At 36.7% G+C, this 26299-nt stretch overlaps 1 long non-coding RNA gene and 1 pseudogene across 1 annotated transcript in view; both read right to left on the bottom strand.

Annotated features, from left to right (window-relative positions):
• The window catches only part of LOC139355786 (uncharacterized), a 168933-nt gene that overhangs the window by 80744 nt on the left and 61890 nt on the right, over positions 1-26299 (bottom strand). The gene's annotated exons all lie outside the window — the stretch shown is intronic.
• Positions 1-26299, bottom strand: part of LOC139355785 (small ribosomal subunit protein eS17 pseudogene) — a 76210-nt pseudogene that overhangs the window by 8929 nt on the left and 40982 nt on the right.

The raw sequence follows: 26299 nt of genomic DNA, 5'->3' as shown, positions 1-26299 counted from the left end.
CATTGTCCTAGTGATTAACATTTAACTCCTCATTACTTATGCAATTTTCTGCAGCTGGCTTGGATTTCTTCTCTGAAAATGGGATTTTCTTTTCTGTGGCATTGTCAGGCTGCAAATTTTCTGAACTTTTATACTCTGCTTCTCTTTTAAAACTGAATGCCTGTAACAGCACCCATGTCATCTCTTGAATGCTTTGCTACTTAGAGGTTTCTTCCACCAGATACCCTAAATTATCTCTCTCAAGTTCAAAGTTTCACCAATCTCTAGGGCAGGGGCAAAATGCTGCCAGTCTCTTTGCTAAAACATCATAAGAGTCACCTTTGCTCCAGTTTCCAATAAGTTCATTATCTCCATCTGAGACCACCTCAGCTTGGATTTCATTGTCCACATCATTATTAGCATTTTGGTCAAAGCCATTTGTTAAGTCTCTAGAGAGTTCCAAACTTTCCCACATTTTCCCATCTTCTTCCAAACCCTCCAAACTGTTTCAACCTTTGCCTGTTACCCAGTTCCAAAGTTGCTTCCACATTTTTGGGTATCTTTTCAGCAGCACACACTCTACTGGTACGAATTTACTGTATTAGTCTGTTTTCGTGCTGCTGATAAAAACATACCCAAGAAGACTGGGCAATTTACAAAAGAAAAAGGTTTATTGGACTTACAGTTCCACATGGCTGGGGAGGCCTCACAATCATAGTGGAAAGCAAGGAGGAGCGAGTCACATCTTACTTGGATGGCAGCAAACAAAGAGAGCTTGTTCAGGGAAAGTCCCATTTTAAAACTGTCAGATCTTGTGAGACTCATTCACTATCATGAGAAAAGTATAGGAAAGACACATACCCGTAATTCAGTCACCTCCTACTGGGGGTCTTCCCATGACTCATGGGAATTCAAGATGAGATTTGGGTGGGAACACAGCCAAACCATATCAGAGGTCCATCCCCTTAGTTTTTCTTCCTTTCATTCCTTCTTCCTATGGCTCTTTTATAAACGAGCTGATGAGGAACTCTTCACCATGTAGTGTTCAGGTAATGATATTTGCTTAGTTCTAGCTTAAAAGACATTTGATACTACAAATTTCAATGTCTTTAGAGGTTCAACTTCAAACCCATAGCAAAAAGCAGATCTGAGTGAAGGCTGTGTCACTAAAAGATGCCATCAACATTTGATATTAAAGTAACTATTTTCAGGACATATTAATTGTACCCAATTAGCTAGGTTTCTGGTTTGTTCTTTATACTGTTGACTGAAAACACACCTTAAAATAAACTCCATGTTATTCTGGAAAAAATGTTCCCATTAAAAAATTCTGTTGTCAGAATTTATCTTCCTAAAAATATTGGTGCATAATAACTTAGATTGGCAATGGGTTGAGATGTGAGAAACAGGAAGTTGGGACTGCTAAGAGTGTGCTAGGGAGTTACAAAATTGAGTAGCATTTTGTATCAATAAGAAGGGATATAATAGCAAATGCCTACTTCTTTCCTGATTCTGTGTTGTGGTTAACTTGATGAAAAGGCAAGTTTAAAGTCAACTTGAGATTCAGGGTTGCAATAAATTGATCAAACTCAACTATGATTTAAAATTGCACTTGGACACTTAGAAATAGCAATTTGGTGCTTTCTGGGAATTTTCCTTTCCCCCTTTGCTTTCAAATGTTAGAAAATAATGTGAAATCTTCTGGCCAATTATAAACTAATGGAATATGTATAGTAAGAAGTCAACCACTAATTAATCTCCTAAGGCAGACATCCCAGAACTGGTGGGTATATTTCCTTAGAATTAAAGTACCAGTTGAAAGCCTCATAAAGGAGAGTAAAGGGTCCATTAATCTTAATAAAACCCCAAAAGCATTTCCCATAATTTTTAGATTGGTAGTCATGTAATAGGAACTGTGGGAAGAAAAGGTAATTAAAAGAAGTTATATACTCTATTGAAACAGAAGGGTCCATATTAAAGTTGTATTCATGGTCCATTCAAGATGAGTCTCCTGTAGAGAAAAAAGGGGACATAGAAAATAAATGATATATTACACTATGACATTCCTGTGACATGAACGATCATTGTCTGTCAGAAGCATATGCCCTTAACTCACACTGTGCTCATTCCTTTGGAACAAAAAGCCCAGAAATATTGAATCTTCTCAAAATATAATTATAAAAGTTTGTGGTCTTGAAACTTTATTACTTGACTTTATTTTTTAGAGCTGTTTTTGGTTTATAGAAAACATGAGCAGAAATTAGAATTTCCATGTCACTTCTCCCCACCTCTATCCTTCATACAGTTTCTCTTCTTACTAAGATCTTGCATTAGGATGGTACATTTGTTACAAATGGTGAACCAATATTAATACTCTATTATTGACTAAAATCCATAGTTTATATTAGGGTTAATTCTCTATGTTGTATAGTGCTGTAGGTTCCAAAAAATGCACAGTGATAATTTCATGTATGCAACATTGGACTATCATATATAATAATTTCACTGCCCTAAAAATCCTACGTGTTCCAACTATTTATTCTTCCTTTCTTACTCTAAAGCTCTGAAAACGACTGATTTTTTTATTGTCTCTATAGTGTCGACTTTTCCAGAATGTCTTATAGTTGGAATCATATAGTAAGTAACCCACTCAGATTGGCTTCTTTCACTTAGTAATATGCACTTAAGGTCCCTTTATGTATTTGTGGCTTAATGGCTGATTTCTGTTTGTTGCTAAATGGTATTCCATTAAACAGATGCACCAAATTTGTTTATCCATTCACCTTCTGAGGAATTTCTTGGTTGCTTCCAAGTTTTGGCAATTATAAATAAAGCTGTTGTAAACATTTTTGTGCAGGTTTTTGTGTGGACTTAAGTTTTCAACTCATTTAGGTAAATATGAAGGAGTGTGATTGCTAGATTGTGTGATGAGTTCGTTTCGTTTTGTAAGAAACTGCCAAAACTGCCCAAACTGTCTTCCAAAGTGGCTATACCATTTTGCCTTCCCATCAGCCAAGAAAGAGAGTTCTAGTTGCTCCACATCCTTAACAGCACTTGGAGTTGTCAGTGTTTTGAATTTTAGCCATTTTAATAGTTGTGAGTAATATCTCATTGTTGTTTTAATTTGCAATTCCTTAATGACATATGATGTTGAGCATCTTCTCATAGGTTTATCTGCCATCTGTATGTCTTCAGTGAGGTATCTTTTAATACCTTTTGCCCACTTTCCAGGCTGTTTGGTTTCCTATTTTTAGGTTTTTAAGGACTTTTCATATATTTCATATACCAGTCCTTTATCATATATGTGTTTCTCTTAATACATTGCCTTAATGCTATCTTTTACAGTAGCAGAAGTTTTGAATTTTAATAAAGTCAAATTTATCAATGTTTTTTCAAGGACCATGGTTTTGGTGTCATTGCTACATCCAGCTCATCTACATTGTCTCCTATGTTATCTTTTAGGAGTTTTATACTTTTACATTTTACAAAAGTCTATGATCCATTCTGAGTTAATTTTAGAGAAAGATATAAGACCCTTGTCTAGATTAATTTTTTTGATGTCCAGTTGTTTCAGCACCATTTGTCAAAAAGACTATCTTGTCTCCATTGTATTGCCTTTGCTCCTTTGTCAAAGAACAGTTTATTATATGTATGTGTGTGAGTTCTCTACTCTGTTCCATTAAAGTATTTATTCTTTAGCCAATACCACAGTCTTGATACTGTAGCTTTATAGGAAGTTTTAAAGTTGATAGTGTCTGTACTGTGTTCTTAATACTCTGTTGCCTATTCTAAGTCTTTTTGCCTTTCCATATGAATTTTAGAATCCGTTTGTCAATATCCACAAAGTAACTTGCTGGGATTTGGATTGGTTTAAATTAAATATATAGATAAAGTTTGTAAGAACTGACATCTTAATAATATTGAGTCTTCTCATCCATAAGCAAGGAATTTATTTGGATCATTGATTTCTTTCATCTTACTTTTGTGGTTTTCCTCATAGAGGTCTTGTACATTCTTTTAAATATTAATATTTATTTTTTTCTTTGGTGCTAAATTAAATTGTGTTGTTTACTCATATTCATATTTCAACAATTAATTGCTGGTACAGATGAAAGGTATTCACTTTTGGTATTAACCTTGTACCCTGCAACTTTGCTACAATTGTTTATTAGTCTCAAGAGTATTTTTTGTCAATTCTTTGAGATTTTCTACATATATTGTTATGTTATATGTGAACAAAGAGTTTTATTTTTTCCATCCCAACCTGTAAACTCTATTTCTTGTCTTGTCTTACTATATTAGCTAGGACTTCCAGTACAATTTTGAATAGGAGAGGTAGGATGGTAGGACATCATTATCTTGTTCCTGATCTTAGGGGGAAAGCATCAAGTTTCTCACTATTAATTGTGATGTTGGTTGTAGGTTGTTTTAGATATTGGCAAGTTGAGCAAATTTCCCCTCCCTTTCTAATTGATGTATCTCTAATTGAGGTATTCAGATCAATTACATTTAAAGTGATTATTGATGTAGTTGGGTTTTTTAATTTAATTTTTTTTTTTTTGAGACAGGACATTGTTCTGTTGCCCAGGCTGGAATGCAGTGGGACACTCACAGCTCACTGCAACCTTTGCCTCCTGAACTCAGGTGACCCTCCCACCTCAGCCTCCCAAGTAGGTGGGACTACAGGTATAAACCACCATGTCTAGTGACTTTTTGTATTTTATATGAATCTATTTTCTTAGCATAAAAAATTATACTTAAAAATTTTTTTTAGCGGTTACCCTAGAGTTTGCAATATACATTTACAACTAATCACAGTCCACTTTGAAAAAAACAGTATATTTGTGTTAGTCTGTTTCCATTGCTATAAAGAAACACCTGAGACTGGGTAATTTATAAAGAAAAGAAGTTTATTTGTCTCTCAGTTCTCCAGGCTGTACAGGAAGCCAGGTTCCACCATCTGCTTCTGGTGACGGCCTCAGGAAGTTAACAATCGTAGTGGATGGCAAAGGGGAGCCAGTGTGTCACACGGCAAAAGAAAGAATAACAGAGAGAGGGAAGAGGTGGCAGGCTCTTTTAAACAAAAATCTTACATAAACTCTCATTACCATGAGGGCAGTATCAAGCCATTCATGAAGGATCCAACTCCATGGCTCAAACTTCTTCCACTAGGCCCACATCTAACACTGGGGATCACATTTCAACATGAAATTTGGAGGGGACACACATTCAAATCATATCAATACTGCTTCATGCTTAGTGCAGGTACCTTATAACAAAGTATTCCCAATTGCTGCCATTCATGCAGATTTTTCTTTTTTCTTTTCTTTTTTTTGAGACAGAGTCTCACTCTGCCACCCAGATTAGAGTGCAGTGGCACGATCTTGGCTCATTGCAATCTCTGCCTCCCAGGTTCAAGCAATTCTCCTGTCTTAGCTTCCTGAGTAACTGGAATTACGAGTACGCCCACCATGCCCAACTAATTTTTGTGTTTCAGTAGAGACAGGGTTTCACCATGTTGGTCAGGCTGGTCTTGAACTCCTGACCTCAAGTGATCTGCCCACGTCGGCCTCCCAAAGTGCTGGGATTTATAGGCCTCAGCTACTGCAGCCAGCTGCCATTCATTCTTTAAAACATTGCTGTTATTAATTTTATTTATCCATAAGCTATAATCACAAAATAAATTGTTCTTATAATTTCAAACTGCTCTTAGACTAATATTTAAAAAGAAAAATAATATATGAATATATGTTATTTTACTTTTGTTTACTGCTTCTACAACAATCTTACTTTTTTTTTTTTTTTTTTAGATGGAGTCTCACTCTGTTGCCAGGCTGAAGTGCAGTGACATGATCTGTTGCAGTGACGGCTCACTGCAACCTCTGCCTCCTGGGTTCAAGTGATTCTCCTACCTCAGCCTCCCGAGAAGCTGGGACTACAGGCATGCACTGCCACGTGCCGCTAAGTTTTGTATGTTTAGTAGAGATGGGGTTTCACCATGTTGGCCAAGATGGTCTCCATCTCTTGACCTCATGATCCACCCACCTCGGCTTCCCTAAGTACTGGGATTACAGGCGTGAATCACCGCGCCCGGCCTCACTCTTCCCTTCTTTTCTTGATGTAGATCCAGGTTTCTGACCTATGAATGAAGTTCTTCATTCTCTCTGAAGAACTTTTAACATTTCTTGCAAGGTAGTACTATTGGAACAAATTTCTTCAATTGTTGTTTGTCCAAGAGTCATTCTTTCTCCTTCACTTTTGAATGATAATTTCACTGGATACAGAATTCCATACTGGTGGCTTTTTTCTTTTGGAAACTTACATATTTCACTTCACTCTTTTCTTGAGTGCATAGTTTCTGAAGAGCAGTCAGATGTAATTTTTATCTTTGTTCCTGTGTAAATAGGTTCTCCCCACCACCAATCCCCAGTTTCTTTGAAGATTTTATTTTAGTCTTTGAATTTCTGAAGTTTCAATATGATATGCCCAGGTGGAGATTTTTTGGTATCTATCCTGGTTGATATTCTCTGAACTTCCTGGCTCTGCGATTTGGTATCTCTTACGGCTTTTGAAAGATTTTTAGCCTTTATTACTTCTAATATTTCCTCTGCTCCTTTCTTTCTCTTTTTGAGTATTGATATACTTATTATGCATATATTATGCCTTTTGTAATTGTCTCACCATTCTTAGATATTCTGTTCTGGGTTTTGTTTTTTTTCTTTTTTTTTTTTTGTCATTCCTTTTTTTTTTCTTTGCTTTTCAGTTTGGGAAGTTTCTCTTGATGTATTTTCTTGCTCACTGATTTCTTCCTCAGTTATGTACGTTCTATCCGTAAGCCCATTAAACTCTTCATTTCTATTACAGCATTTTTTATTTTTAGCATTTTCTTTTGCTTCATTCTTATTTCCTGTCTCTCTGCTTGTATTACTTATCTGTTCTTACATGTTGTCCCCTTTTCAACTACACCTTTTAGAATATTATTCATAATTATTGTAACTTCCTGGTTTGATAATTCCAAAATCTCTGCCACATCTGAGTATGTGAGCCTGGTTCTGATGCTGCTTTCTCTCTTCAAACTGTTTTTATTTTTATTTTTGGTTTTTTTCTTTTTTTGCATTTGTTCATGCTTTGTAATATTTTGCTGAAAGTCAAGAATGATGTATCAGGTAAAAGGAATCAAGGAAAATGGGTCTTAATGTGAGGTTTTATGTTTGTCTAGCTAAGAGGTAGGCTGTGTTTACTGTACACTGTAGCTGCAGGTGTCAGGGACTAAAGTTTCCTCCCGTGTTCTTGTTTCTTTCTTTCTTTCTTTTTCTTTCTTTTTTTTTTTTTTTTTTTTTTTTTTTTTTTTTTTGAGACGGAGTCTCCATGTGTCGCCCAGACTGGAGTGCAGTGACGCGATCTCGGCTCACTGCAAGCTCCGCCTCCCGGGTTCAAGCGATTCTCCTGCCTCACCCTCCCGAGTAGCTGGGACTACAGGCATGAGCCACAGCGCCGGTCCACTGTTCTTGTTTCTATCCCATCTTTTGTCTTTGAGTTTTTGTAGAGACTCCTTAAGTAGGATTTAAACCTGTAGTTCTTTTAGCTATAATCAACTATTATTATTAAGAGCCTGACTGATGGGTTGGTAAGGTGTAGGTAGAAAGGATGCATTCTGTAGTCCTATGATTAGGTCCTAGTCTTTTAGTGAGCCTGTGCCTCTGGACTGTGACCTTCACAATTGCTTCTCAGCCTCCCTCCCCATCCCCCTTAGGTGAGACAAGACATTTAAATGGGGGCTGGGGTTGTTTCCCTTCCCCCAAAGGTCAGTTAGGTTCTGGTAAAGTAGTTTCTTTTCTTTTCTTTCCTTTTCCTTTTTTTTTTTTTCTTTTCCTTTTGAGAAAGGGTCTCCCTCTGTCACCCAGGCTGGAGTATAGTGGCACAATCACAGCTCACTGCAGCCTTGACCTCCTGGCCTCAAGTGATCCTCTCACCTCAGCCTCCTGAGGTTGGATACCATACTCCTGGGCTCAAGTGGCCTACCCACCTTGGCCTTCCAAAGTGCTGGGGTTACAGATGTGAACTACTACACTCAGCCAAAAATAGTTTGAAGGAAGTCTTTGTTAAGAAAAACAGAACGCCCTGGGTGCATTTCAGGTGGTTACTATTCCTTCCCCTTGCCAGGAACATGAAGGAATTTTTCCTTGCTTCAGCCTTAGAACCTACTAGGGATCCTGGAGATAAAAATCATGAAAGTATGGGGTTATCCTAAAACTGAGTCTTAACAGACGTCTTAACTCTCAATCTAGTCCACATCGAGCCTTCAGAAAGTCACCATGTTAACTTTTCCTATCACTACTGCTTCCAGTGGCAGGATTTTGCTTCGGGCTTCTGCTCCTGGTCAGCTGTGATTCTTGGTATTTGTCCCTCCATCTAGTTCTGGGGGCCACAGTTAGCCCTGGAATCTCAATTCTCTGATGGATCTAAGAAGAGTTGTGCTTCTCAGTTTGTTCAGCTTTGTATATGTTGTGAGAATGGGAGTAATGACATCTAAGCTCTTTACATATCAGACCAGAAATCAGAAGTGATCCTAAAACTCTGATGATGCTTATCCATAAGCATCACTGAGAATCGGTGACAGAAAATCTCCAGTGAAAATCTATTGTACTGTGTTACTGGTACAGCTATTGTTAAAGTAAGCTTGTTATAATCAACAGCTGTTACACCTATACTGTAGCTATTTTCACCCTATATTTTAATATTTTCATGCAAGTTAAGGGCAGAACCAAGGGTTGTTTTTTTTTTCTACACTCATGCCATTATATAACACATTAATGGGCACAAAATATAATCAATAAATATTAATTACATGAGCAAATAATGTAATTAGGGTCCACTTTCCTTTAGGCTTGTCAAAACCTACAAGCATATGAAAACCTAACCACAGATTAATGGCTACTTTTAAAAAATCCATTGCTTAAAATGTACTAAACTTTTTGAACAACTGGAATAAATAAATGTTAGAACACTGAATTAGCTTTAAATTATCTCCACAGGAAACCTATGCCTCCTATTGGGATGTCTGGTAGTGATGAGATAGTAACAACTCTTTAGGAGAAATAGAAAAATGTGATTTCAAGAACTGTTTCACAAGGAAAACTAAAGAATTGGGAACAATTTAATTTATCATTATAAAGCAGGTCGCCTGAGAGAATTTTTTTTCTGGAACCTTTGTATAAAACCCAGTTTGGTTTCATACTTCTTTTCTCTATAGAATCATTCTCCATAAATCCAGGGTTTCCTGGGGATTAGCTATTCAAATCACATGTGTAAGTCTGAAACCAGTTATAACAATTTACTTATAAGATAAATGTGTAATTAACAATAGGGAGAGAGGCTGTTCCCCACTAAAATCTGTTGATGCCTTTTGAAAAGTCTATAATTGATGTGCTACAAGAGCCTAAAACAGTGTTTTTCAATTGCCCCTTGATTTTTAGAACAAAAAAATGACTTCTTTTAAAACAGATTCTCCAGTCAAATTCATCTTGGAATTTTTTATGCAATACCTTGCTCTTGTTAGAGAGATTATAATGAATGTATTATAACATATTGAAGTTTTTAAAAATTCTGCAATGGAAAACTACCCAGATTTTAATTAATTTGGTGACAGAACCCTTTGTTTACTTATTATTTTCCTATGACATCTATTACTATCTCATAAAACCCACTTTGGGATATATCCAATTAAAATATATTTTTTAAATAACCGATTTTACAATCAATGTTTTGGAAATCCAGGAAAGGTAGAGCTGAGCTAATGAATAATTTAATGCTTGCTTTGCTTTCGTGCTGATATGATAGATTCTGGGGGAGGGAGGTATAATAGAGACATAAGCAATCTAAAATGGGTAATACAGAAGTCCAAATTTTCCTTTAGCTGATGGACTTTTAATTATATCTGGTATCTACAATGACTCAAATATAAGAAGATTAAGTGAATGTTTTAAAACTATGGTGGTAAATGTAAAGGTGAATAGATACCACTTGGAAGGTTTGGATTTGCAAATTGATTCACATTCACCTTGAATATCATATATTTTATACATTATATATTATGTCTATATACTTTTGTTTCTTTTTACTTAAGAATCATAGAGGAAAAGATTTCATTTCATATTTGTTTTCAATAGTCCGTGAGAATTTAATGTATATAATTTGGTGATAACCTTGGCCCCCTGTAAAATATAGTTAGCATGTTATTTAAGCACAATTGTAGCAAATAAGATTCAACCTTAATATGTTGCTATCTGTAAAAGAATTGTATTAAATGTAATTAAAATGAAAAACTCTTTCCGTGTTAATGTAGCCATCATTCTGAACCAGTTGTTTTTCAGAATGATGCCTTTAGAGAAGCAATTGCAGAGTTAATACAAAAGCCCAAAGAAATGGAAGACACATTTAGCATACCTCCTAAAAGAGGAGTCACATTTTGCAGTGTTTTAGAAGATAGACAACTGAATTTAAGACGTTAATCAGTGTGGAGTGCATTAAAATTACAAGGCTGTCCTCTATGAGACTAACTGTATTAAAAAGAATTCAACTGGCCAAGTAGAGTGCTGATGCTTTAAACCTGTATTGACTCGGCCGGGCGCGGTGGCTCAAGCCTGTAATCCCAGCACTTTGGGAGGCCGAGACGGGCAGATCACGAGGTCAGGAGATCGAGACCATCCTGGTTAATACGGTGAAACCCCGTCTCTACTAAAAAATACAAAAAACTAGCCGGGCAAAGTGGCGGGTGCCTGTAGTCCCAGCTACTCGGGAGGCTGAGGCAGGAGAATGGCGTGAACCCGGGAGGAGGAGCTTGCAGTGAGCTGAGATCCGGCCACTGCACTCCAGCCTGGGTGACAGAGCAAGACTCCGTCTCAAAAAAAAAAAAAAAAAAACAAACCTGTATTGACTCATATTTGAAGTAGTAAGACATTTGACACTGGATTATTTATTTTGGTTTACATAGTCCTTGATGGCTTGAATGTGTCATAGATTCCTCAAATAACAAATAAAAGTTGGAATTACTTTCCATAAGAATTAAAAGTGGTATTTTGGTGCACATACTGTGAATCAGTGTAATTCTTCAGAGAAAGAACTTCAAGAAAAGCAAATAAACATGAAGGTGAATCACTGGTATGGGCCAAGTGATTGGATTAAATCTACTCTCATGTCCCTTAAAACTGTGAAGGATATACTGTCATGTAGTGTAATGTAAAGCACATGAGTTCTGAATTAGATAGACTGTATTTGAGTCTTGCATCTGGCAGTTTTTAGTTATATGACTGCAATGTATTTAATTTCTCTGAGTCTCAGTTTCCTAATAAAAATGATGGGATTAAAAAGAAAATACTTCTCTTGAAAAGCTACTGAATACAGTCACCATAAATGATCCAAAAGCATTTGGGAGGGCTCCCAGATAGCTGAACACATGAAGGTTCCTGGAGGGTGGTGTCCCAGAGGGGCATGGAATTTCCACACCCCTTCTCACATGCCTCACTCTGCGCATCTCTTCATCTGGTGTTCATCTGTATCATTTGTAATATCTTTAATAATAAACTGGTAAACCTAAAAAAAAAAAAAAACTTCCAGTAGAAAAGTATCAAACTGAAAGATCTCGTGTGAAGGATCAGAAATCAGAATGGCATCAGACTTCTCAATAGCAACACTGGAAGCTAAAAGACAATGTCATAAGCCTTCAAAATACTAAGTGAAAATTACTTTCAATCAGTTATTCTGTATCTAACCAATCTTTCAATCAAATATGCTTGTATAATAAAGATAACTTTGGATAGGCAAAATTAAAAAATTTCAATATACTCTTTCCAGGAAGCTACTCAAGGGTAATTTTCAGAAAACAAGAGGGTAAATCAAGAAAGAAAGATTATAATCAGCAAATCTTCTCCTAACCAGGAGTACAGGAGAAGGATGTACAATCCAGAAATCCATTTCATTAATTTTTAATGAGAAATATAATGATCAAGTACCCTGAAACACTGTTTGTCATCTGGCTGTTAAATCTTTTCCCTAGAGGAAAACCTAGATAACAGACATGGTTATAATCATAAAGCTGTTGCCTTGTTAATATGAATTAAAGTGAAGGTAGATAATCTATGAGGCCAGGAAATCCATGTCCATTCTCAGGAATCCCATCCCTCCTGGGGTAGCGAGGAAAATATGTTAGCATTCTTATTTGATATATTATCTACATTTATTGTCACCTTCTGTGTTAACTTGCTCTTTCTATTAACTAGATTAAATTGATGAATTAAACTTTATTTGAAGATTCCCAAAATTTCCTCAGTCACCTATTTACAAACCATCTTTCTAGAGTGAATTAATGTTATACTTTGATGATTATGTATGATTCTTACTTCTTTTATTCAAAGAAAATAACTTTATTTCCAACTTCTGGGGGCATCTCACCATAGCTACTTATGTACTGACCACATACGTACCCCCAACAAACTGAATAAAATTAACAAGAATTCCCAAATAGAATAATCACAAAACAAACTCATAATTAAGAATATGCTCAAAACATTTACCTTATTCTGAGCATTTTGGTTGCAAAGAACATAAATTAGCTCAAGCAAAAGATGGCAAATTATAATGACAGATCTTAGTGTATCCAAGGAAATGCTATACAATCATGAACAAATGAGGCCTTTGGGGATTTCAACAGTGAGAGATTATGTATCATTACTCTAGGCTTCCACTATTATTTAGCTTAGCTACACAACTTTATAGTGTTTCATCATTAATGTAACTCAGCTATACTATGTACGACTATTTTCTGTTTCCAAGTCTCTTTGATTTTAGAATATGTATTTTCTGAGATCAAAATACATGTATATATACTCTACCTTGATCAGTCATAACCACTATTGTAATAACCTCTCACATGTATATACACACACATACACATATGCACACACTAATATACACACATCAACCATTCAAATCTGGTTTCAAACCTAGCAAAGAAAAGCAAAAATAAAAACCTTTGGTATAATTTCAGAATGAAGAACAAGTTTTGACAGTATTTTTTTAAGTGTCAGTTAGAAACATTACGTCAAAGTATAGAGTTGACCCAAGGTTCCTACACAGGTTTGTTAAACTTGATCTGTTCTCTAATTACTGATATTTTCACTAATCCCAGTCACCTTCGCACTTTGAATCATTAGTCACAGCGGGGGATTCTGATGTAGCGTGAATGGATCAATACAAATCCACCCTTATTACTGGAATACTATCTCAAATTGCACACTCTATAGCAGGTAAGGGTAAACATCTTGATATGTAAGTGATTAATTACAACCACCATTAAAATCATGATAAGGAGCTTGTATTAAAACAAGTTAAAAGACAATCTAAAAATATGGAAAGATTAGAGAGCAGAGCAGCTGGAAGGGAAATGCTAGTGTTGGGGAAAGAAAAAACATTAAAAGTCAATGCCTAGATAGAGATTTAAGGGAATAGGAACATAGAGAAATAAAAGAAAAATGAAATATTACAGATGGACTTTGAAAAGTTGAGCCAACTTCTTGTGAGCCATTACATTAAGGCCCCATTTAAAAGGCAGTGTTCTGGTAATGGTTTGAGGACTCCATTCTCTTTACCTTACTATCGCGGGAACCCATCCCCAATATTTCAACGTAGGTTCTTTCTATTTTCCCTAAGTGTCAGCTGGTCTGAGAAATAAAGAGAAAGAGTACAAAGAGAGGAATTTTACAGCTGGGCTGCTGTGGGTGACATCACATATTGGTGGTTCTGTAATGCCTGCCTGAGCCACAAAACCAGCAGGTTTTTATTAAGGACTTTAAAAGGCAAGGGGGCATACAAACAGGGAGTAGGTCACAAAGATCACATGCTTTAAAGGGCAAATGGGAGAACCAAGATCACATGCTTTTGAGGCCAATAAAGATTAGAAGGCAAAGGGAAAAATAGAATTACTAATGAGAGTCTATGTTCAGCTGTGCACATATTGTCTTGATAAACATCTTAAACAACAAAAACAGGATTTGAGAGCAGAGAACCAGTCTGACTTCAAATTTACCAGGGCAGGATCTTTCCCCAACCTAATAAGCCTGAGGGTACTGCAGGAGACCAGGGTGTATTTCAGTCCTTATTTCAACCGCATAAAACAGACACTCCCAGAGTGGCCATTTATAGACCTCCCCCCAGGAATGCATTCCTTCCCCAGGGTATTAATTATTAATATTCCTTGCTGGGGAAAGAATTCAGCAATATCTCTACAATATCTCTAGTCTATCAAACAGAGTCTGTTTATAGACTCTCTGAGAGAAGAAAAATATGGCTCTAATCTGCCCAACCCCGCAGGCAGTCAGACCTTATGGTTGTCTTCCCTTGTTCCCTGAAAATCGCTGTTGTTCTGTTCTTTTTCAAGGTGCACTGATTTCATATTGTTCAAACACACATTTTACAATCCATTTGTACAATAGCAGTCCTGAGGTAACGTACATTCCCAGCTTACGAAGATAACAGGATTAAGAGATTAAAGTAAAGACAGGTATAAAAAATTATAGGAGTATTATTTGGGAACTGATAAATGTCCATGAAATCTTCACAATTTATGTCCAGAGATTGCAGTAAAGACAGGCTTAAGAAATTATAAAAGTATTAATTTTGGGAAATGATAATTGTCCATGAAATCTTCACAGTTTATGCTCCTCTGCCATGGCTCCAGCTAGTACCTCCATTTGGGGTCCCTGACTTCCTGCAACATGTTACCATTGCATTTAGGTATCTTTAAACAAGGGGATCTTACAGCTATATTGAATGACATGAGACTTGTTTCAAATGAGAGATTAATACTTTCAAACTCATCTATGATACGCAGTTTCCTGATCTTGAATTCACAGTCTCCCAAGTGACCCACAGATAGAATTTGAGGATCTGTAAACTCAGTTGAGAAAGATTATATCTTTATTTTTATTAACAGCCAACTTGAATTTAGCATTTCCTTCAATTGTGATTATAAACAGCAAACCACAGTAGTATTAATAATACCTAGAACTGTGTCATGGATAGAAGTCATATATATTTTCATGTCACATTACAATTGTTACCGATACCTCAAATTATAATTTATGCTTATTATTCCTTTGAATTTACAATAGTTATTAGATTTGCTTCTATTATCAAATGTGTCAATAAATACTTCTATGACTATATCACAATTTATTCTTTTTAATATTTTGATAACTATATTTCAATATAATTGGTTTCATTTATTTGTGTGTGTGTGTGTGTGTGTGTGTGTGTGAGACACAGGGTCTCACTCTGTTGCCCAGGCTCGAGTACAGTGGTGAGACCTCCCAAACTCAGTTGATCCTCATATCTCTGCCTCCTGAGTAGCTGGAACTACAGGTGCATGCCATAATGCCCAGATAATTTCTGTATTCTTTGTAGAGATGGGGGTTACAACAGGTTTTCCAGGCTGGTTTCGAACTACTAGGCTCAAGGAATCTGTCCACCTCAGCCTTCCAAAGTGCTAGGATTACAGGCGTGAGCCACCACTCGTGGTCTATAATTGGTTTCATTTGTATTCTTATGTATTTTATTTTAGGCATTTTAAAACATGATTGTGAGAAATGTTTCATAGATTCCAGGAAGATTCATGGAACAAAATTTTAAGACTCCTAATTAAGGGGACTCAAAGTATCAGTGATATGATTTGGATGTTTGACTCCTCCATATCTCATGTTGAAATGTAATCCCCAATGTTGGCAGTGGGGCCTAGTGGAAAGTACTGGATCATGGGGGCTAATTCCTCATAAATGGCTTAGCACCATCCCATGGGTGATGAGCGAGTTCTTGCTCAGGTATTAGCAGTTCACATGAAACCTGGTTGTTTAAAAGAGTCTGGGACCTCGCTCTTCTGTCTCTTGTATCTGTCTCACCATGTGAAATGCCTACTCCCACTTCCCCCGCCATGATTGTAGGCTTCCTGAGGCCCTCATTAGAAGCAGATGCTGGCACCTGGCTTCCTGTACAGCCTGAAGAAAAGTGAGACAATTAAACCTCTTTTATTTATAAACTACCCAGTGGCAGGTATTCCTTTATAGTAATGTAGAAATAGACTAACACAATCAGTGATTCAGTAAGCATTTTCATGTTAATTAAAAATAGATTTTTAAAATAAGTAACACAGGATCATTTTTAATAGGAGTATTTTTAAAAATATCAAATAGTATAGAATATAAATAAAATAGTATATGAAAGAGTCCTGGACAAGTGTGGTGGCTCACATCTGTAATCACTGCACTTGGGGAGACCAAGGTGCGAGAATCGCTTGAACCTAAGAGTTAAAGACTAGCCTGGGCAACATAGTGAGACTCCATCTCTAAAATAAAAAAATTGGCCGGGCGCGGTGGCTCAAGCCTGTAATCCCAGCACTTTGGGAGGCCGAGGTGGGCGGATCACAAGGTCAGGAGATCGAGACCACAGTGAAACCCCGTCTCTACTAAAAATACAAAAAATTAGCCAGGCGCAGTGGCGGGCGCCTGTAGTCCTAGCTACTCAGGAGGCTGAGGCAGGAGAATGGCGTGAACCCAGGAGGCAGAGCTTGCAGTGAGCCGAGATCGCGCCACTGCACTCCAGCCTGGGCAACAGCGTGAGACTCCGTCTCAAAAAAAAATAAAATAAAATAAAAAATAAAAAATAAAAAAAATAAAATAAAATAAAAAAATTAAACAACAACAAAAAAGAGTTCCCTCTTACCTCCATATACTCCTGTTACCCAGTTCATACCATAGTGTGTATTCCTCCTGACATTTTCTATGCACATTAAAAAGATTTTGTTAAACAAATCTCTTAAAAATATATAAATATATAAACAGAATCATAACATACATACTGCTCTACAACATGGCTTTTAAATTTAACAATATATTGTAGATATTAAAAAATATCATTACCTATACTTTTTTTTTCAAAATTATACTTTAAATTTTGGGGTGCATGTGCAGAATGTGCAGGTTTGTTCCATAGGTATACACATGCCATGGTGGTTTGCTGCACCCATCAACCCATCATCTACATTAGGTATTTCTCCTAATGCCATCCCTCCCCCAACCCCACTCCCCAACAGGCCCCAGTGTGTGATGTTCCCCTCCCTGTGTCCATGTGTTCTCGTTGATCAACTCCCACTTATGGGTGAGAACATGCAGTTCTTGGCTTTCTGTTCTTGTGTTAGTTTGCTAAGAATGATAGTTTCCAGTATCATACATGTCTCTGCAAAGGACATGAACTCATCCTTTTTTATGGCTGCATAGTATTCCATGGTGTATATGTGCCACATTTTCTTTATCCACTCTATCACTGATGGGCATTTGGGTTGGTTCTAAGTCATTGCTATTGTAAACAGTGCCACAATAAACACATGTGTGCATGTGTCTTTATAGTAGAATGATTTATAATCCTTTGAGTATATACTAGTATACCCAGTAATGGGATTGCTGGGTCAAATGGTATTTCTGGTTCTAGATCCTTGAGGAATTGTCACATTGTCTTCCCCATTGGGGATTACATTTCAACATGAGATATGGAGGAGTCAAACATCCAAATCATATCACTGATACTTTGAGTCCCCTTAATTAGGAGTCTTAAAATTTTGTTCCATGAACCTTCCTGGAATCTATGAAACATTTCTCACAATCATGTTTTAAAATGCCTAAAATAAAATACATAAGAATACTGTCTTCCACAATGGTTGAACTAATTTACATGCCCACCAGCAGTGTAAAAGTGTTGATATTTCTCCACAGCCTCTCCAGCATCTGTTGTTTCCTGACTTTTTAATGATCACCATTCTAACTGGCATGAGATGGCATCTCACTGTGGTTTTGGTTTGCATTTCTCTAATGACCAGTCATGATGAGCTTTTCTTCATGTGTTTGCTGGTTGCATAAATGTCTTCTTTTGAGAAGTGTCTGTTCATATCCTTTGCTCACTTTTTGAGGGGTTGTTTTTTTCCTGTAAATTTGTTTATGTTCTTTGTAGATTCTGGATATCAGTCCTTTGTCAGATGGATAGCCTGCAAAAATTTTCACCCATTGTGTAGGTTGCCTGTTCACTCTGATGATAGTTTCTTTTGCTGTGCAGAAGATCTTTAGTCTAATTAGATCCCATTTGTCAATTCTGGCTTTTGTTGCCATTGTTTTTAGTGTCTTAGTCATGAAGTCTTCTCCCATGCCTATGTCCTGAATGGTATTGCCTATGTTTTCTTCAAGGGTTTTTTTATGGTTTTAGGTCTTACGTTTAAGTCTTTAATCCATCTTGAGTTAATTTTTATATAACATGTAAGGACGGGATCCAGTTTCAGCTTTCTGCATATGACTAGCCAGTTTTCCCAACACCATATACTAAATAGGGAATCCTTTCCCCATTGCTTGTTTTTGTCAGATTTGTTAAAGATCAGATGGTTGTAGATGCATGGTGTTATATCTGATGGTCTGTTCTGTTCCATTGGTCTATATATCTGTTTTTGTACCAGTACCATGCCATTTTGGTTACTGTAGCCTTGCAGTATAGTTTGAAGTCAGGTAGCATGATGCCTCCAGCTTTGTTCTTTTTGCTTAGGATTGTCTTGGTTATATGGGCTCTTTTTTGCTTTCATATGAAATTTAAAGTAGTTTTTCCCAATTCTGTGAAAAAATTCAATGGTAGCTTGATGGGCATAGCATTGAATCTATAAATTACTTTGAGCAGTATGACCATTTTCACAATACTGATTCTATCCATGAGCATGGAATATTTTTCCATTTGTTTTTGTCCTCTCTTATTTCCTTGAGCAGTGGTTTGGGGTTCTCCTTGAAGAGGTCCTTCACATCCCTTGTAAGTTGTATCCCTAGGTATTTTATTCTCATTGTAGCAATTGTGAATGGGAGTTCACTCATGATTTGGCTCTCTGTTTGTCTGTTATTGGTGTATAGGAATGCTTGTGATTTTTGCACATTGATTTTGTATCCTGAGACTTTGCTGAAGTTGCTTATCAGCTTAAGGAGATTTTGGGCTGAGGCGATGGGGTTTTCTAAATATACAATCACGTCATCTGCAAACAGAGACAATTTGACTTCCTCTCTTCCTAACTGAAAACCTTTATTTCTTTCTCTTGTCTGATTGCCCTGGCCAGAACTTCCAATACTATGTTGAATAGGAGTGGTGAGAGAAGGTATCCTTGTCTTGTGCCAGTTTTCAAAGGGAATGCTTCCAGCTTTTGCCCACTCAGTATGATATTGGCTGTGCATTTGTCATAAATAGCTCTTATTATTTTGAGATATGTTCCATCAATGCCTAGTTTATTGAGAGGTTTTTGCAGGAAGGGCTGCTGAATTTTGTTGAAGAGCTTTTCTGCATCTATTGAGATAATCGTGTGGTTTTTGCTATTGGTTCTGTTTATGTGATGGATTATGTTTATTGATTTGCATACGTTGAACCAGGCTTGCATCCCAGGGATGAAGCCGACTTGATCGGGGTGGATAAGCTTTTGGATGTGCTGCTGGATTCGGTTTGCCAGTAGGTTATTGAGGATTTTTGCATCGATGTTCGTCAGAGATATTCGTCTGAAATTTTCTTTTTTTGTTATGTCTCTGCCAGGTTTTGGTATCAGGATGATGCTGACTTCATAAAATGAGTTACGGAGGATTCCCTCTTTTTCTATTGTTTGGAATAGTTTCTGAAGGAATCATACCAGCTCCTCTTTGTAGCTCTAGTAGAATTTGGCTGTGAATCCATCTGGTCCTGAACTTTTTTCGGTTGATAGGCTATTAATTGCTGCCTCAATTTCGGAACTTGTTATTGGTCTATTCAGGGATTTGGCTTCTTCTTTGTTTAGTCTTGGGAGGGTGTATGTGTCCAGGAATTTACCCATTTCTTCTAGATTTTCTAATTTGTTTGTGTAGAGGTGTTTATAGTATTCTCTGATGGTAGTTTATGTTTCTGTGGGATTGGTGGTGATAGCGCCTTTATCATTTTTTAGTGCATCTATTTGCTGCTTCTCTCTTTTCTTCTTTATTGGTCTGGCTAGTGGTCTATCTATTTTGTTTATCTTTTCAAAAAACCAGCTCCTGGATTCATAATATCATTACATGCAGATTTATCTCATTATTTTTTTCAATTGTGGAATAATATTTCATGGTATTGTTAGATCACAAATTACATAATTGATCTTCCATTAGTGGGTATTTAGATATTTTCAAACAAGTGCAGTGAACATCGTTATTTGAAGTGATATTGAAAATACTTAACAATCGTTGTCATGGGTACTGGCCAATAAAATGGATCCCAACTTTCATGCTGAAGGGAGGTCCTAGTGGTGCCCTCCTGGGCTACATATTAATCCTTTCATTGCTGGACCACAGACAAGCCCACTGCAGAGGGCCCAGAGGCTGAGGTACTAGGTGAGGTAATCAGCAAGTTCTGTGCAGCAACCACTTATCAATTGGCTCAGAAGTATTTCTGTGTTTTAATAACCAGTATGGCTATAACTTTGCCTAATGGCTGACTTTACACTCTGCTTGTCCATATATCTTTGAGCATTTGTGAGTACATCTACTGCTTAAACTGCTAAAGTACAATTATTAGTTTAATATAAATTTATATTTAATGCATAAATAATGTCAAATCGCCCTTCAAACAAAGTGCACAAATTTATTCTTCCACTTAAAAACCTTCAAAAACAATATCATTTTTCATCTTTGTCTATATGTGTATATTCTAATACTTAATTTTATCAAATGTCAATCTTTGCTTATTATGTGTTAATGGAATTGTATACTGCTTTCTTTTATTTTGCATTCGTAAAATTATGAGTGGGGTTGAGTGACTCTTTATAAGTTTATATGTTAGTTGGCCTTTTTTTTATTTTTAGCCCAGCTACTTTGAGTTCAGTACTTTGTCCATTCTGCTACTGAGTTTTCATTAGTTTTTAAAAAATGAATCTTTATGAGTTTTAAAAACATATATTAAGGACATTAGCCCTTTAACTATTTTTTTAGTTTGTCAGCCTCATTTTTTTCAGGTTTATTGGTGTTTTAAATACACAGAAAACTTTCTTTTCTATGTAGTCAAAATTATCTGCCTTTCTCTTCTGAATTCTAGATCTTATATCACTTTTTAAAAAGTTTATTAAAAACAGTCTTCTTAGTTCTTTTTTTTTAAAAGCTACTTCTATGGTTTTAGTTTAAATTTATTTATCCATCTGGAATTTATTTTAGTATAATGAGTGAGGTAGAAATCTCACTTAATTATTTTCCAAATGGCTAGCCAGTTGTCCCAACACTATTTATTGACTAATCAGGTTTTCCTCCACAGAGTATACTAAATACTTAAATATACTTACATCCATTGTTAGATTTTTTGATATTTTCTATTGATCTTTTATTCTTATTCTGGTATCACACTATTTTAGTTACTATAACTTTATGATATATTTTAGTATTTACAGGATTTTCCACTTTATTATTCTTTCCTTTAAAATTTTCCTCAATAATCTAATGCATTCAATCATCTGTCATGTAAACTTTTAATTTTTTTCACATTTCATAAAATTAGTTTTTTTCTTTTTTTGCTGTTGTTGTCCCAGGTTTACTGAAAATATTACAGCATTGCAGAAAGATTCAAACACCTCCCCGAGGGGTTTTAAGATTCATCCTAACTGTAGGCGGAGTGACGTGCAGGTTGTACAGACTGCCAAAGTCCAAAAGTTTCTGTATTTTCGTAGTGCCAGGATCTACTTGAATGATCTCCTGATCCAGGGGGCTGAGACCTGAAGAACATAATTGTCTTTCTTTTCTCTCTCCTTCTCCTGCAACTTGATGGAGGTACCTCACACTGGGACCCTCTGAATCCACTTCATCAGATGGATTACACAGCCTACTATCTTGTTCCGGAGATTCTTGCAGGGGATAATGGCAATTTCCTCGCACACATGCTTGTTGGTGTGGAAGTCATTGCCTAGGCACGTGTAGTACTTTTCTGTAATGACCCAGGCCACCTTTCTCATGGTTTTGGTGCAAATGTGGCCCATGTTGGTGGGTCCTTGGTAAAAGCACAAAATTAGTTTTCTATTTGGGATCAGAGTGAACTTATAGATTAAAAATAATATCATTAAAAAGTTGAGTCTCTCTAGAAAAATAATGTTGTCTTCCACTATAATGGCATCTTCAGTGGAATTTTATGTTGTCTTTACTTTTTAAAAACGTTTATTCCTGGCCGGGCACAGTGGCTGATGCCTGTAATCCCAGCACTTTGGGAGGTCAAGGCAGGCGGATCACCTGAGGTCAGGAGTTTGAGACCAGCGTGACCAACATGGCAAAACCCCATCTCTACCAAAAATATAAAATTAGCCAGGTGCAGTGGTGCACGCCTGTAATCCCAGCTACTCGGGAGGCTGAGGCAGGAGAATGGCTTGAACCCAGGAAGCAGAGGTTGCAGTGAGCCAAGACTGAGCCACTGCACTCCAGCCTGGGCAACAAGAGCAAAACCCCATCTCAAAATAATATTTATTCCTAGATTTTTGATTGTTCATTTTTATTGTGAATTGAATCTTTTTTCTTGTATAATTTTAAGCCAATTTTTTAGTGTGTATAGAAAAGTTATTGCTTTGTTTATTTTTTAAATTAGTAGGATTACTGAATTCTAATTGTTTCCCATTGTTTTAATTTGCTTTCTTGGGTCTTCTAAGTAAACAACCACACCACTTGCCAATACTGGCTCCTGTTTATGATTTTCATATCTTTTATTTCATTATCTTGTCTAATTGCATTTTCCAAATAGGAAAAATATCAGAATACTAAAAAAGAAATGGGGAATTTCTCCAAGGACAAAATTATATTATGAGTCTTGGATAAACTACAATGCTAAGAATAACTCTTTTGCCCAGGAAAGCACCTTTTGTATATCATTTTCATTGTATAAATCACTCTTGGTTATATTTTCAAGCTCAGCACATGCTCCCTGCCCCATAATTGGTCTAATAATTTTAAAGTAAAAATTGATAGCTGTGGACAGCTATAAATAACTGGCATTCGCACCATGCTTTCAAAATGCACTTGTTTAGCTTTATTTTGCCAATAACTTAAACCATATGGAAAGGGCAAATTCTCCTTCACAAATGCATTCTAAAAATAGCATGCAGTAAATGATAGCATTTGACAAGTTTTTACCAATTTACTGATTCTCAGAGACAGAAAGCCCAGTTGCTATAATCAGTTTAAAGTGAAAAAACATACACCTTTCCAGTCCAAGGTGTTTTATTTTTTTATCTGGTATTAAATCATGTTTATAGAACAGCAGCTTTGCCAGACAGGTTGCTGTGTATTCACTTCTATTTTCTTTGCTACTGTTCCAGAAGCTGAAGGGTCAGTGATGAGGTTGGTAACTTTTAGGAGCTTAAAGTTGAAGACATCAACAGACTTCCAGATGTTCTAAATCCTTTAAATATCAAAGTGTGAAACTGATGACTGAGTTTCACCACACCTAAAACATCAACTTAGTTTCCTTAGTTGACATGCTGTGGGGCAGGTATAGGGACAGAACATGAAAAGGAGTAATGCCCAGAAACTGATTATTTACACCATTGACCTTCTTTTCTAACAGGGATGTGAGGTGAAGGTAAAAGTACCTAATGACACCTAGATTTGAGCTGTGAATATTTATTTGCATGGGATAAAAAGTAACCCCTCTGATGTGCTTATGTGTGTCATAGCCCTTTTCCTATACATTGAACACTTGGACTTGGAGCACGAGCAGAAAGAGGTGAGAAGATGTTAGAGGCTAAATGAAGTCAAAGTTATGACTGAAGAACAGGGAGTTCTACACAAGTTAATTCTACTGTGTTTCCTGGTGAACACAAGTAGTTCTTATCTACACTCATTGTGAAATTGCATATTCCCACCTTTTTTTTTTTGTATTTTTTGCAGAGACAGAGCTACAAAAATTAGAAACATTAGTGTATCTGGCTAATTTTTACATATTTTTGTAGAGACAGGGTTTTGCCATGTTGTCCAGACTGGTCTCCAACTCCTGGGCTCAAGTGATCCTTCTGCCTTGGCCTCCCAAAGTGCTGGGATTACAGGCATAAGCCATTGTGCCTGGGTGATGATCTGTATATATTTACTATTTTATTTGGATTTCTATTGAAGATTTACTTTTTTCCATGAGGCTGCTATTCTAAGTAACTTAATAAAACTGAAGAATGACTAAATTTGGTGAAACTATTGAATGATCTAGATCGAGGTTTAGGGGATCTTGTAGTCAATTATTAGTCGAAGCTTTTCATAAGGACCAGGAGCATAAAAGAGAAAGCAGACAGGTGAGAAAGGATAATGTTACAGTCTATGCTTTGAGTGTTGAAAAGTAAAGATAAGGTAAGATAAGCAAAGATGTAGGCTGAGATGGTGCCACAGGCCGTTATGTTCGCTGCAGATACTGGGTTACAGTTGAGTGCCAAGTTTTAAAAAATTGAAAACAGAAACAGCCTACAAAACAGTGATTTTCAATTTTTTAAGTTGACAAAGCAGCCATAACCCTTGGTACTCTGATACTCTACTCCAAAATAGTTACAGATTTATGACATTATATGACAAGGAATAATTTTACCATCAGTAACTGGAACTGTGTTTGATGTCATAAGGGTTTCTGAATCTCAAAAAGAATAGTGGATAAAATTTACAATTTTATATATATATATATATTAGGATGATAGATATCTATCCTAGTTACTTACATACCTTATTTAATTTGAGGGACTAGCCTTGCTGGTTGAGTAATAACTTAAAATTTAATAATTTCAGCTGGGCACAGTGGCTCACGCCTGCAATCCCAGCACGTTGGGAGGCTGAGGCAAGTGGATCACTTGTGGTCAGGAGTTCAAGACCAGCCTGGCCAACATGGTGAAACCCCGTCTCTCTTGCAAGGGAAAGAAAATCAGTCCCCAGGGTGTAAACAGTTCAGATGAAAATAGGTCAGAATGCTGTAAGAATGATTTTTCCAAGAGATGGAATTAAAAGACTACCTGATTTGTCTAAACTTTCTTCATTTTTTTTTCTTTTTTTCAGAGAAAGGGTCTTTGTTGCCCAGGCTGGAGTACTGTGGCACAATCATGGCTCCCTGCAGCTTCAAACTCTTAGGCTCAAGCAATCCTCTTGTTTCAGCCTTGCAAGTAGACAGGACCACAGGCATGTGCTGCCACTCCCACTTAATTTTTATATTTTTTATACAGATGAGGTCTCCCTATTTTGGCCAGGCCAGTCTCAAACTCCTGACCTCAAGCGATCCTTCTACCTCAGCCTCCCAAAGTGCTAGGATTACAAGTGTCAGCAACTGTGCCTGGCCCAATATATCTAAACTTTTAAGGGGAGATTCAAGCAAGTGGCAGAGAGGTGACGGGCTGAATTGGAATTCATGGTAAGTATATTAAAAAAATTAAAATACAGGAAAACAGTATCGCGATTCCTCAAGGATCTAGAGCTAGAAGTACCATATGACCCAGCCATCCCATTACTGGGTATATACCCAAAGGATTATAAATCATGCTGCTATAAAGACACATGCACACGTATGTTTATTGCAGCACTATTCACAATAGCAAAGACTTGGAATCAACCCAAATGTCCATCAGTGACAGACTGGATTAAGAAAATGTGGCACATATACACCATGGAATACTATGCAGCCATAAAAAAGGATGCGTTTGTGTCCTTTGTAGGGACATGGATGCAGCTGGAAACCATCATTCTCAGCAAACTATCGCAAGAACAGAAAACCAAACACCGCATGTTCTCACTCATAGGTGGGAACTGAACAATGAGATCACTTGGACTCGGGAAGGGGAACATCACACACTGGGGCCTATCACGGGGAGGGTGGGGGGGAGGGATTACATTGGGAGTTATACCTGATGTAAATGACGAGTTGATGGGTGCTGACGAGTTGATGGGTGCAGCACACCAACATGGCACAAGTATACATATGTAACAAACCTGCACGTTATGCACATGTACCCTAGAACTTAAGGTATAATAAAAAAAGAAAAAGAAAAAGAAAAAAAAACCCAAAAGCCATAGCAAATATATGCAAAAATATAGGCACTGTTCACTTCTTACAAGTGCACACTGCAGCTGACACTAACTGTTTCGGTCCTTTGGAAAAGCAAAATGAAATTATTAATTTGAATTGCTTTTCTAAATATCCCAAACAATGGGTTTAATTTATTTCAATAAATCAATCATAATTATAGATCAAGGTAATAGAAATGAATTTGCATCAC

This window comes from Macaca nemestrina, chromosome 8 (genome assembly GCF_043159975.1).
Source record: "Macaca nemestrina isolate mMacNem1 chromosome 8, mMacNem.hap1, whole genome shotgun sequence".
NCBI lineage: Eukaryota > Metazoa > Chordata > Mammalia > Primates > Cercopithecidae > Macaca > Macaca nemestrina.
The sequence above is the reverse complement of the archived record's forward strand: the minus strand, read 5'-3'. Positions and strand labels throughout refer to the sequence as shown.